Genomic DNA, 12,405 nt, shown 5'->3' with positions numbered 1-12,405 from the left:
AAAAAAAAAAAAAAAAAAAAATCCAAAGCTTGGCCAGGCAGAGGTGGCCCACGGCTTTAATCCCAGCACTTGGGAGGCAGAGACAGGTGGATTTCTAAGCTCAAGGCCAGCCTGGTGTACAGAGTGAGCTCCAGGGCAGCCAGGGCTACACATATAAACCCTGTATTGAAAAACAAAACAAAACAAAACAAAACAATCCAAAGCTTGAACAATGATTGTTTCTACTTCCACAAGCATTACAGAAATCAAGAGAATCCTGTGGACTCCTAAGACTTCCCTAAGGCCCATCAGGGAAAACCATTCTGGCTAAAAAGAGGAAAAGAAGCGGCACAAGACTATATAGCAGAGATGGGGCTGAGCGCACAATGCACTGAGGTGGGGCACGATATTAGCCTGTGTGTACCCTGATTTCAATTCAGGGTATCAGTATCAATCAGGTATGGCAATCAAATCCAAACAGTCCCACACCTTGCATAAAGAAGGTGTAAGGGGGCGGGGAATGAAAGAATGCAGGGCTCTTTTTATTTATTTTCGTTTTCAAAGATTAACAGTGAGTGCCACAATGCTCAGCCAGTAAGATTCCTTATCAGTCAAAGAAGGAATCCAAAGGAAGCCCTGTATAAGCCACCACACCCTGCAGCAGAGAGAGGGGAGATGAGATCTGTCTATGGGACTATACTTGAGATCCTAGCACAGCTTCCCAGGTGTGGGACAGCAGCACTTGCCAACAAGCCAGCTTCTTCTAGTGCACTACAAAAACTCCAGAGACTCAGTTCATTACTCTCAGAAAATTGAGTGAAATCACTTAAAAATAGTCACCAGTCACCACTTAGCAAACAGCTGGTTCATAGGGCTTACATGATAATTCATCCATAGTTAAACAATTTTTCATGAAAATAGATGCTGATTACTGATTAAAATTAAGCTTTCTATTGAAAACATCTGAAACCTTATTTTTCATTTCCTTCCTATAACTACTATAAGAGGCAACACACAGAAATCCTGCAAAACAAAAGTTCTTCTGATGACTATTTAAAGGGAACAGAACTGGATACCGAGCGATGTAGATACACAATCTGTGCTCCGTTTCAGCTGAGTGGCTAGCACTTAAGTTCATGCTACAGGAGGAACGCCACCTTTGGGGCGGCACTGCTGGTGGCAACATCAGGAGCTGTCCTCAGTGGCACACATCGATCCACTTCACAGCCGTCAGCGTTGAGCACACAGGCAGCAAGGGCAGGGGACAGCAGCATCAGGACCAAGGGCTCCAGCTCCCATTCTCGGAGCTTCAGATATTGATCTATAAACTGCAGGTACTCAACACAAGAGGTTCTGAACCCATGGGTTCCTAATCCTGGCAAAGACTCTTCTGACCAAGCTTTAGCTAGGCCTCTTTAAGCTGTCCCCTCAACTACACCCACCACCCTCTGTTGCTTAAGGTGTCCAGTCCACGCCAAAGCAGACTAGTACAGTACGTTTTGGACGAATCATCTTCCCTACCCTCAGTGCCTACTCTTAGTGATTTTCTCACCAGCTCTGCCACACAGCTATACACTTCCACCCGTCCTTACTGAATTTGGAGCTGAGCCCAATTTTTCCTTCTCCTCTCAATAGTCTTGAGAATAACGCCTCTCCTTCCATTTTAACAAACATCAGAATAATTTTTCTTGAACAATGGTAATTAAGTGAGAAATTTTTGCTTGTTTGAGTCAGGGTCTCTCTGTGTAGCTCTGGAGGTTGCTATGTAAAGAAGACTGGCTTTACAGAGATCCACTTGCCTCTGCCTCTTGAGTGTTTGCTGGGAGTAAAGGCTTGCACAAGCACACCTAGCTAATTATGAGTTTGAACATCTGGACCCCCTACTTTATGCAGAGTAAAAGCTCCAAATGTCAGCTTCTGTTGTTAAATTATCACCCTGCAATTGTAAGATAAAAACTCAAACTGACAAATCTCAGCTTTAATCAATTACTGCGTTCATCACATGAAGACTCTCATGATGAGCATAAAGGTCCAAAGAAAAGAAAGGTCATGTTTAGGGCAAGAGATGATGAACGCTGGCCTCCGAGTGCTTCCTGGAGCAGCAAAAGTCAAAGTAGACAGGCACAGGGAAGAAAGGGCACCGGCCAGGCCGCCGCACAGTGTGGAGACAGGTCTCCCATGATTCCCTGGGGTGAGGAAGCCACCCGACTGAACAAGATCCACAGGGGCAGATTTGCATTTAGAATGCTCCTTTCAAGGGGCAGGGCCATGTGTAGCTAGTGGTGTGGTCACTGACAAGATATCTCTCGTCCACTAAGTAAGCTCCACCCACACCTGAGTGAGTGACTTATGAAACTCAGTGGCCACATACAAAAGAAGACAGGTTCAGAGGAGGGGGGGACTGTTGAAAAGGGTTCCTGTTGGGGTGGGGAGGGGTGGAAGTCAAAATGACTAAAATTCATTATAAAAATATATGAAAGTGTCAAACAATTCAAATACAGCTGGCTCTGGGAAGGTAGCAGCTTCAAAATTCTATAGACACATGTTGCATAATATACAGAGACTGCCCAAGTGCAAGAGCAAAAATATATGGGAAAAGAAAAAAAAAATAAGCACAGATAGCTCACAGAAACACTCCAAGAAAAATGTGTTCATAATTTCTATGTCAACCTTTGGCAGTCATAAACTAGTGACAAGTACTACAGACAAGACTGCAGAAGTAGCCTCAGGGAGGAGCTTTTCCACTTGAGGAGCCATGTCCAGGTTCCACGCCTCCTCCACCCTGGGTGGCGGCTAGAAGAACCCTTCTCTCCTGTGCTCCTCTCTGTGTAGATTCCCTGCAGACTGCTGCTCACTGATTTCCCCTGAGAGCAAGGATGTCTTGGGGCTGCCAGTATCTGTCACGGGGCTGGGCCACAGACGCTGGGAAGCTGTGTGCTGGATGAAGGCCTGAGTGAGCCAGGTGACCAGCCCTTTGTCTCCAGTGGTCACTAAAGCCTCACCTACATTCAGAACTAAGCAAGGGTTCTTTCCCAGTGTGACTCCTCCTATAGCACATATCTATAAATGTTGCAGAACCAGGGATTTTTTCCCTTGAAGCAACAATTAAATACTAAATCGAAAAGAAACGATTTTACAACATACTTCGATACAAATATGTTGCAAGGAAAACAACAGAAATGACCTACTAGCTCCTAACTTTGTATGTAAGATCATCCATGTAATTTTCACACTAGTTACCTGAGGTCGTGAGAAAAATATATAAAATATAGCACAATTAGTAAGATGCAAAGTGATGCCTTTTCAAGAAAATTAGAAAATGATCAAAATATTAAGCTTAACATTCTAACACACAGGAGGCAAGCCTTCTGTTTTTGAAGAAACTAGGTAGCAGATTCCATAATCATACTGTTGTAGAGCCAACAGTCACAAGGTTTGAAAGGCTCCTCTGTCTACAATGGAACCTCACACCTTTCTCAGGAACAGTGTTCACATCAGAGGCTGCCTGTTTGTTTTATGTTCCTAATATCACAGCTGCTGCTTTAAAAACCCATGAAAAAACAAGGTACCTGTCAAAGGGTGCCTTTTTTTCAAGATGTATGATCAAATGAGAGACATTTTTCAAATATCCAGAAGCCACTGGCAACTGTCTCAATTACAGATTCTGAGTGTTGCTTCTGTATGCCATCTCATTTGTTCTAAATGTTTATTCATTTCTAAATGTCACAAAACATAAAGAAAAAATGAGACAAATTAAAAAAAAAAAAATTCTGTAAAAAGAGGAGTCCTTCCCCTGAAAAGCCGCCAGCCCAAATCCTTACGTCTTCAAATTCTACAAAGTAGAAATTGCAAAACCTACATATTGTCTTTTGTGTGTGATAGGCTCATGGCTACATGCTTCCCAATGAAGCTGGAAAACTACTGGTATGAGGCCTTGTGAGCCTCAGCCAAACAGAAAGGAGACCTGTGTCTGTGGAAGCTCGAGATACTGGGCTGAACTAAACCAGAATCTGCAAAATCCACATGAAGCACAACCAAACTGTGTCAAACACTCAGCTTGGTTAGCCAACAGCAAGCACAAGAGCCCAATAAGATAAAGAGACAACACCATCAACATCACACAAGAGAAATTCAGGGCCAGTGGGGTCTCAGATCTGCCTTTATCAGTTCTGCTTCTCAAATGTACGCCACAGGACATGAATGATCCATGACTGACTAGTAGACAGCTAATCTTTCCCAGTTAAACCAATGAAATCTAAGATTAAAGGAATGAATATCGGAGAAGTAGAACTAGACAAACACTGGGCACAAGATGGCCAGACAACAGGCCCATGGAATCAGACTGCCCAGTCATGGTGAAAGGTCGCTGTAAACAGAAACTCAACCCTGAAAGTGGAGATGCCAGAGGATATTCAGGCGAGCACTTGGCACACACACTTCAATTGCCTTGCTATTAACTTAGCTGTGTCCAGACTCGTCGCAAAGGAGTAAAAATAGGACAGAAGGCTTTTATGGCAGCCAAAATAAGACCACATATACAAAACATTTATTAGAACATACACCAGGAAATTACAGAATACAACATATATATCTAGTGTCAAAAACAGAAAAATGGGATGCTAACACCTTGCTTTTTATATAGCAGTCGTGTGAAAAACTTAAATACATTCTACAATTTAAAAAATATTTATAGTGATTCTAACAACACCATGTAAAATAGGTAAAATGTAAATATCCTTACTTCTCTTAGCTACAGATTTATTTAATCATGTTGCTGGTTAGATTCTGGTTTAGTTCAGCCCAGTATCTCAAGTTTCCACAGACACGGGTCTCCAGTTACCCTCCAAAGTGTAATAAGTAACACAAGGTGAGCCTCGAGACTTCATGCTCAAGAAGGAGTAAGTGGAACAAACTGGCTTCAGGGTTAGAAATAAAACCATCTCAAACGGTCGAAGGGATCTACTTTTCCTTAGCAGCAGATCGAGAAACAGTTATGACTTGTCACTAAATCTACTGACATGCAGAAATTTGTAGGTAGTGAAATTGACTTCCCACACTCAAAAACAGGAACTGACAGCTTTATTCTTCAATGGACAGAAGAACTCAGCTGAAAGTGCAAGGTTTAGAAACAAAGGACGAGCAACCAACACTTGAGATCTCAGATACTTTTTTTTCTAAAGTTTGACTCAAAAGAATTAGTTTGTCACATGGATAGCTAGGATAAACTTTAAGTGTCTAACTTGTACCTTTTAAGAGTCACTGTTATGAGGGCCGTGTAAAAGCTGGTATACCACTACAGTGTTAAGAGGTACTTCCTAAACACACTCAATACATCTAACTTGTCTGCAAAGCAAATCTTGGTGAAATAATTCTTTCTTCCCTCAATATAATCAGATAAGGCACAGCCCAAGGAGTACAGGACTCCAAACCTGAACCCACCCTGAAATTTCCAAGCAGGAAAGACCGTTGTAAATACGCTGCTGTTTAAGAGACAGGAGAACCTGACTGCACACAATGGTCTCAGGAAAGACAGAGCTGCTGTCTTTCTAGGTGGCTGCGCTCGGCTTTACACTCTTTTCCAGCCTTTGGAGTCTGCAGGGTCAGGAGGAAAGCAGCTCACATAGATCCACCTGCCTCTGCCTGCACACTGCCAGCATTAAAGGCACATGACCACTTCCAGCTCATTTCTTAAAGTTTTCAAGTCATAAGCCATGTATTACGTGCTGTGATTTTCCCATTGTTCACAGGCGCAGTTGGGAAGCTAATGTCTCTGTCTTGCCTTGAGTCACTACAATTAAACCTAATTTAAAAGAAATGCTCATTTTTCCTCTTCAACCTCCAAACTAATACTCCTGAGATAATAAAAGAAAAATTTTAAGATATCCTGGAGAAACTGTACCTCAATTTTGGCTTCACATAAAGCTTAATAAATATTTAAATGTACCAGAGCTACTGTATCCCAGGTGAAACAATGTTAATGTATTACCTTGACCTCGATATTCTCATCAAGCATACCATTTCATATTTAAAAAATATTTTTCTTCATATTGAAACCATGAGGGGTCAATACTTTTCTTTTCAAAAGAACTGAATCTCTGATACGTGACATCAAGACCAACTGACTCCAGATAATGCTGATCCTAGAAGCAATGGGTGGCTAAACAAAGTCTCCAGGTCCAGTGTGGGACATCTCCATAGGAGGCGTCAGTGGGGCCCCAGAGGTTCCCAAACCATAGAGGGTCTTCTTAGCCAGTGCTCTTGCCTGTTCTGGTTTGAATGAGGAATGCCCCCAGCCTCGGGCATCTGAACACTTGTTTCCCGGGTGTGGTGCTGTTGGGGAGGCCTGGATGGCCCAGCCTTGCTGGAGGACTTACAACTCTGATGACCTCTCAGGTTCCTGCTCTTCCTGCCAGATTTGCCGCTTGCTGACTCGCCTCTTCCCCAGGACAGACCTTTTTTTTTTTTTTTTCATGTTAGACTCTTAGGCTTCTAGAACCATAAACCAAAATACAACTTATCACAGTGATGTAGAGCCACCTAATTCTACTATCAGAGTTAGAGGATAGACCCTACTGCGTAAGAGAACACATATCTTGCTGCAAGACTTAGAGAAAACACGCCAGAATAGAACTGGAAATTTCCTCCCTGGTGTCTAGCTTTCAAAGTTCTGGAAAGCTGCTAAAGGAGAAAAATGCACCCTTGGTCTTAGCCATCTGTGAACCCCAGGAGCCGATAAAAGACCAAGCATCTCCTGGGCAAGATGGTCCCACTTGTTATCACGGCACAAGTGCTGAACCATTATAATAACCAAGTACTCTCAGATCGGACCAGCTTCCAACAGAAAGATGCAAACTCCTGTCACACTCACAGTCCTGGAGAAACTCAGTAAATCACAAAACAAAACAGACAGACATGAATGTGGGAAAGACATTTGGAGGGTAAGAGTGGTCAGTACACAGTAAGTACCTTAGTGAAATAGTCAAGTAACAAATTTAACTAATTTTTTTTAAAAAGGGACAATTTTGATTCTGTAATGATGCAAGCCACTTATGCAAGATTAATGTCTGTCCTGTGAGTTAAGCTTACTAATGGACACTTTTCTCAAAGGATACTCCCATCGGATTAGATAAGTAGTATAAAGGTAACAAAGTTATCACTGAACTATATTTGTTTAAGAGCCTTTAAGACAGTATCAGTTATCAGCACTAAATACTGGTTCAGATGAAACACTGTGATACTGCAGAGGAAATGGAAGAGAACGCTACTGCAGGGTTCACACTGGTCCCTACCAGACGTTACAGGCTCTGCATGCAGCTCCTGCCCATCACCTTCACTTTGATGGGATGGGATCACTTTACTTCTGGGCATCTGCTCCAATGGCAAACACATCATTTAAGCTGCCATCTGCACACATTCCTAACTGACTTGACAAAGTGGATATCTCTACAGCAGACAGCCGCTATAAAAGTAAAACACAGGAATTCTCAAAACTACAAAAAATAAAAATTACTCACAAAGTAGCCTGAGTATTTCAACGCATTTTGAAAGTGTTCTAAGTGTGAGTTATTCAGGAGTTTAGTGGCTTAGTTAGCATGTTATCTACATATAACCAGGCCTCTTTGTAACACAGATACAGAAGAGACCTTTACTAAGGCACTCACAAGGAATTCATTTTATGCCCAGCACCATGAAGGGCCCGGTGGCTCAAGCCACCTTTCTGAGATTGGGGACAAAGATGAGGAATGACAAAAGAATAAGGCATGGGGAGCTAGTACAATGGCTTCTTTACAAAACAGCAAGGATGACAAACCCACAGGCCCTCCACAGACAATCTCAAGTGGCCTGAATGACTCATGTTCAGACTACCTACCATACCAGTCAAAAAAGATGGCCTCACAAGAAAAACAAAAGGATCTAATGGAGACTGACCCATTGACCCTAACCTAAGAATCACATGGCTGCCTTATTCTCATCCCAGCTTCCACTTTCCAACTCTCTGGTTAGTTCCATTCTAACCATGAAAAATTGTATGCCTTTTTGGTTAAGTGAATGGTTCATGAGGAGAAAAAGCCAGAGAAAGGGCAAATTAAAATTAATCTTATGATAGTTGTTGATAAAGGCCAGTATTGTGGGAGGCAGAGACAGAACAATTTCTGTGAGTTCTAGGCCAGCCTGGTCTACATACTGAGTCCTTGCCTCAAGAAAAAGAAAAAAAGAAGTAAAAATTATCAACAAAGTCTCAAATTAAATGATCACAATGACCATAAATGTAGGCAATGTTCAAACAGTGTATGAAGAAAAAAGAACTAATGGACAACAAATAATAAACACTATTATATAGATGCTCTAACTAGCTAGAGCAAACACGGGCTTTACCATACTTATATTTGATGCATGTTTATTTTCCCAATTATCTATAGTTAGTAAAATTTTAGAGAAAACAGAGAGAGGCTGGAGAGATGGCTCAGCAGCTAAGAGCACTGACTGCTCTTCCAGAGGTCCTGAGTTCAATTCCCAGAAACCACATGGTGGCTCACAACCATCTGGAGTGGGATTTGATGCACGTACACATACAAAATTTAAAAATAATAGGTAATTTTTAAGGGTCCTCACAGTGCTAGACAAAGTAGGCTAAGGGCCACAGAGCCACATCTCGCCTTGACTACCGCTCAGAAATCCTTACAGAATGTTAGTACCTCCAAATATACTACAGCAAACAGTGTTATGAAAAATATTTGCTATCAGCACATTCCTATAGAAGTTAAATTCTTGTCTGTGAGGCATGTGTGCAATCATGTGATTTGCCTCTAGCTTGGGAAGTGTGCATAGAAAGGCACAAAAAACCACCAAGAGCCAATGAGAGAGGCCATGTTATGGCTCTTCTCCCTTCATCCTGTGTTCTGGAGTGGTGTCCACAGAAGGCCCTGGCACAAGAAATAAGCTCATGTTCAAAGCTGGCATTACACACACACACACACACACACACACACACACACACACGAAAGTACATGCATATGCACTTACACATACAAAATTTAATGAGATCTGATGCCCTCTTCTCTTCTGGTGTGTCTGAAGACAGAGCTACAGTGAATTACGCCAGAGCGAGTGGGGCCGGAGCCAGCGGGGCCAGCAGAGGTCCTGAGTTCAATTCCCAGCAGCCACACACATGATAGCTCACAGCCATCTGTACAGCTACAATGTACACATAAAATAAATCTTTAAAAAAAAAAGTTACCCAAAGGTAACCTGTGCTACTCTCACATAGTAAGAGAGGAGGTGCGCCGGGCGTGGTGGCGCACGCCTTTAATCCCAGCACTTGGGAGGCAGAGGCAGGCGAATTTCTGAGTTCGAGGCCAGCCTGGTCTACAGAGTGAGTTCTAGGACAGCCAGGGCTACAGAGAAACCCTGTTTCGAAAAACCAAAAAAAAAAAAAAAAAAAAAAAAAAAAAAAAAGAGAGGAGGTGCTGGCAAGGTACTATGCTGGTGCCAGGCTTCACAAACTGGCGTCTACCTGAAGGAGTGGTAAACCACATGATCATGTGACATACAGAGAACTAATGCAAAGAACGGATGTGATAACAAGGTGGATGACTAGTCATTTCTCTGATCTGAGAGGCCAGGAAAATCAGAGACCACATTAGGAGTAGTTTCTGGGATGTTCCAGAGATGTTTCAGCCAATGCAAAGACACCCCCCCCCCCCAGGAACCAGCTCCAGAAACAAAGGCCATTTGGTTGATGCAATCAAAGTAGACAAGGGAATGCAGAAGAGAAGCTAGACAAACACAGACTTCAGAATCTTTATTTGAAGTGTAACAAAAACCTCTGAGATGTTTTAAGAAGGGAATGACACCATCATTTACAGTGCAGAAGCTGCTCTATTGGCAAGAGGAGCTGGGGAAATCCGTGAGGAAACCCTGGCAGATAGATATCACTAATGCCTGATGTCTTAGAAAGATGAGCTTCAGTAGAAAGACTGCAAGACTGCTTACATGGTAGCGTTGACAGTGTGAGAGGCAGAGAGGCAAAGGGGGTGGAGGGGGGAGGGAAGGAGGAAGGAAGAAAGGGAAGGGGAGTGGAGAGAGACAGTTACAGAGAGACATACAGAGAGGATAGTCATAAAGGCAAGGCATGGTAGATAGCCCATGCCTGTAGTCACAGTATTTAGGAGACAGAAACAGGAGGATCATAAGGTCAAGACCCTCTTCAGCTACACACTGAGCTAGAGGCCAGCCTGGACTAGACAAGAGTCTCCAAAACCAGACCAAACAAACAAAACAATGGTCATAATGATGCCAGTGGGCGTGGCAGCCCACTTCCTAGAATGAGAGGTCTGGGGGCACACAGATTAGGGATTCCCAGCTGCAGAGACGTCCCTACACTTGCTCTCTCCCCCTCCTGCTTCTCCCCCATGGCTTTCTCAGGGTTCCCAGCACTCCTCAGAACAGTGTGAGATAAACAGCTTATTTCTATCTTCACCTGAACCTGCTGGTTTACAAAGCTTGATAAAAATATAAAAATAATGAAATACTGAGACATGTAAACTATATTTACTCCTGATAAACTTACATGTTTATACTAGCATAAATTATAGATAGCTTAAAGACTTCATTCGGAAAAAAAAAAATGAAGCTATTAGAGTGTACTAAAATAAAGAACAGGTTTGCCAGGTGGTGGTGCACACCTTTAATCCCTACACTTGGGAGGCAGAGGCAGGTGGATTTCTCAGTTGAGGCCAGTCTGGTCTACAGAGTGAGTTCCAGGACAGCCAGGGCTACACAGGGAAACCCTGTCTTGAAAAAAAAAAAAAACCGAGAGGGTTGCCGGCTGTGGTCAGGGGCGGGGCGACGGCCGTGGGGTCCTCAGCGCCTCGGGAGACCGCATTCCGATTTCCAGGATACACACAACTTCAACATAAATATGGATCAGATATGATCCAGTAGGAGGACCAAACCCCAGAACAGTGACAGCCTTGTCACTGAAGGATGAACGGAGAGGAAGAATTCTTTGATGCCATCACAGGCTTTGATTCTGATGATTCTACAGGGGAATTTTCAGAGGCAAATAAAATTAGTGGGATGATTGACTTGGATACCAGCAAAAAAATACCAGGAGTGGGAAAAATGGGGAGAGATCACCACAAGAGAATGGAATTCAAAAGCACAGGACAGCCCTTCCTGCTCCCATGTTCACCAGAAGTGACTTCAGTGTGTGGAGTATCCTGAAGAAATGCATTGGCTGGGAGCTATCCAAGATCACAATGCCAATTGCCTTCAATGAGCCACTGAGCTTCCTGCAGCGGATTATAGAGTACATGGAGCATGTGTATCTCATTCACAAAGCCCCGAATCAGTTCCAGCCCCTGGAGAGGATGCGTCTGTAGCTGCCTTTGCGGTCTCGGCTGTGGCTTCCCAGTGGGAGAGAACTGGCAAACCCTTTAACCCACTCTTGGGAGAGACATATGAGTTGATCAGGGAAGACTTAGGGTTCAAATTTATATCTGAGCAGGTCAGTCACCACCCTCCTATTAGTGCATTTTATTCAGAAGGTCTCAATCAAGACTTCAGGTTCCACGGTTCCATTTACCCAAAGCTGAAGTTCTGGGGCAAGAGTGTGGAGGTTGAGCCTCGAGGGACCATCACACTGGAGCTGCTCAAACATAATGAAGCCTATACCTGGACCAACCCTACGTGCTGTGTACACAATGTCATCCTTGGGCAGCTATGGACAGAACAGTGTGGGATAGTAGAGATCCTAAATCACAGAACTGGAGATGAGTGTATACTTCACTTCAAGCCTTGTGGATTGTTTGGAAAGGAACTTCACAGAGTAGAAGGGTACATACAAGACAAAAACAGGAAGAAGCTCTTTATAATGTATGGCAAGTGGACAGAGTGCTTGTGGGGCATAGATCCTGCTTCATACGAGTCCTTTAAGAAGCAAGAGAAGAGAGGTGACCATGCCAGGAAGGCCAAGACGGATGATGGCCTCGAGAAAGCTAACAGTGGTGTGCCTAGCGACATGGCGGATGATGTTCCTGTGGCTCAGGAGATGGTACAAGTCATCCCTGGCAGTAAGCTACTCTGGAGGATCAACAGCCGGCCTCCCAACTCTGCTCAGATGTACAACTTCACCAGCTTCACTGTGAGTCTCAATGAGTTGGAGTCAGGCATGGAGAAGACTCTACCACCCACAGAACTTCCTCCTCCGTCCTGACATACGTGGCATGGAGAATGGAAATATGGATCTGGCCAGCCAGGAGAAGGAGCAACTAGAGGAAAAGCAGAGAGAAGCCAGAAAAGAACGTGCCAAAGAGGACACAGAGTGGTGGACCACGTGGTTCTCTCCAGGCAATAACCCTACACAGGAGCTCCTGACTGGCTGTATGCTGGCCATTACTTTGAGCGTAACTTCTCAGACTGCCC

The 12,405-nt window shown here is 43.6% G+C and overlaps 1 protein-coding gene and 1 pseudogene across 5 annotated transcripts in view; one reads left to right on the top strand and one right to left on the bottom strand.

Annotated features, from left to right (window-relative positions):
• Itsn1 (intersectin 1) overlaps nt 1-12,405 on the bottom strand; it is a 183,907-nt gene that overhangs the window by 147,726 nt on the left and 23,776 nt on the right. The window lies entirely within an intron of this gene.
• Nucleotides 10,826-12,405, top strand: part of LOC116083798 — a 4,029-nt pseudogene continuing 2,449 nt past the window's right edge.

Source organism: Mastomys coucha, unplaced genomic scaffold (genome assembly GCF_008632895.1).
Source record: "Mastomys coucha isolate ucsf_1 unplaced genomic scaffold, UCSF_Mcou_1 pScaffold12, whole genome shotgun sequence".
NCBI lineage: Eukaryota > Metazoa > Chordata > Mammalia > Rodentia > Muridae > Mastomys > Mastomys coucha.
Note: the sequence above shows the minus strand (reverse complement) of the source record. Positions and strands in the feature narration are given on the sequence as shown.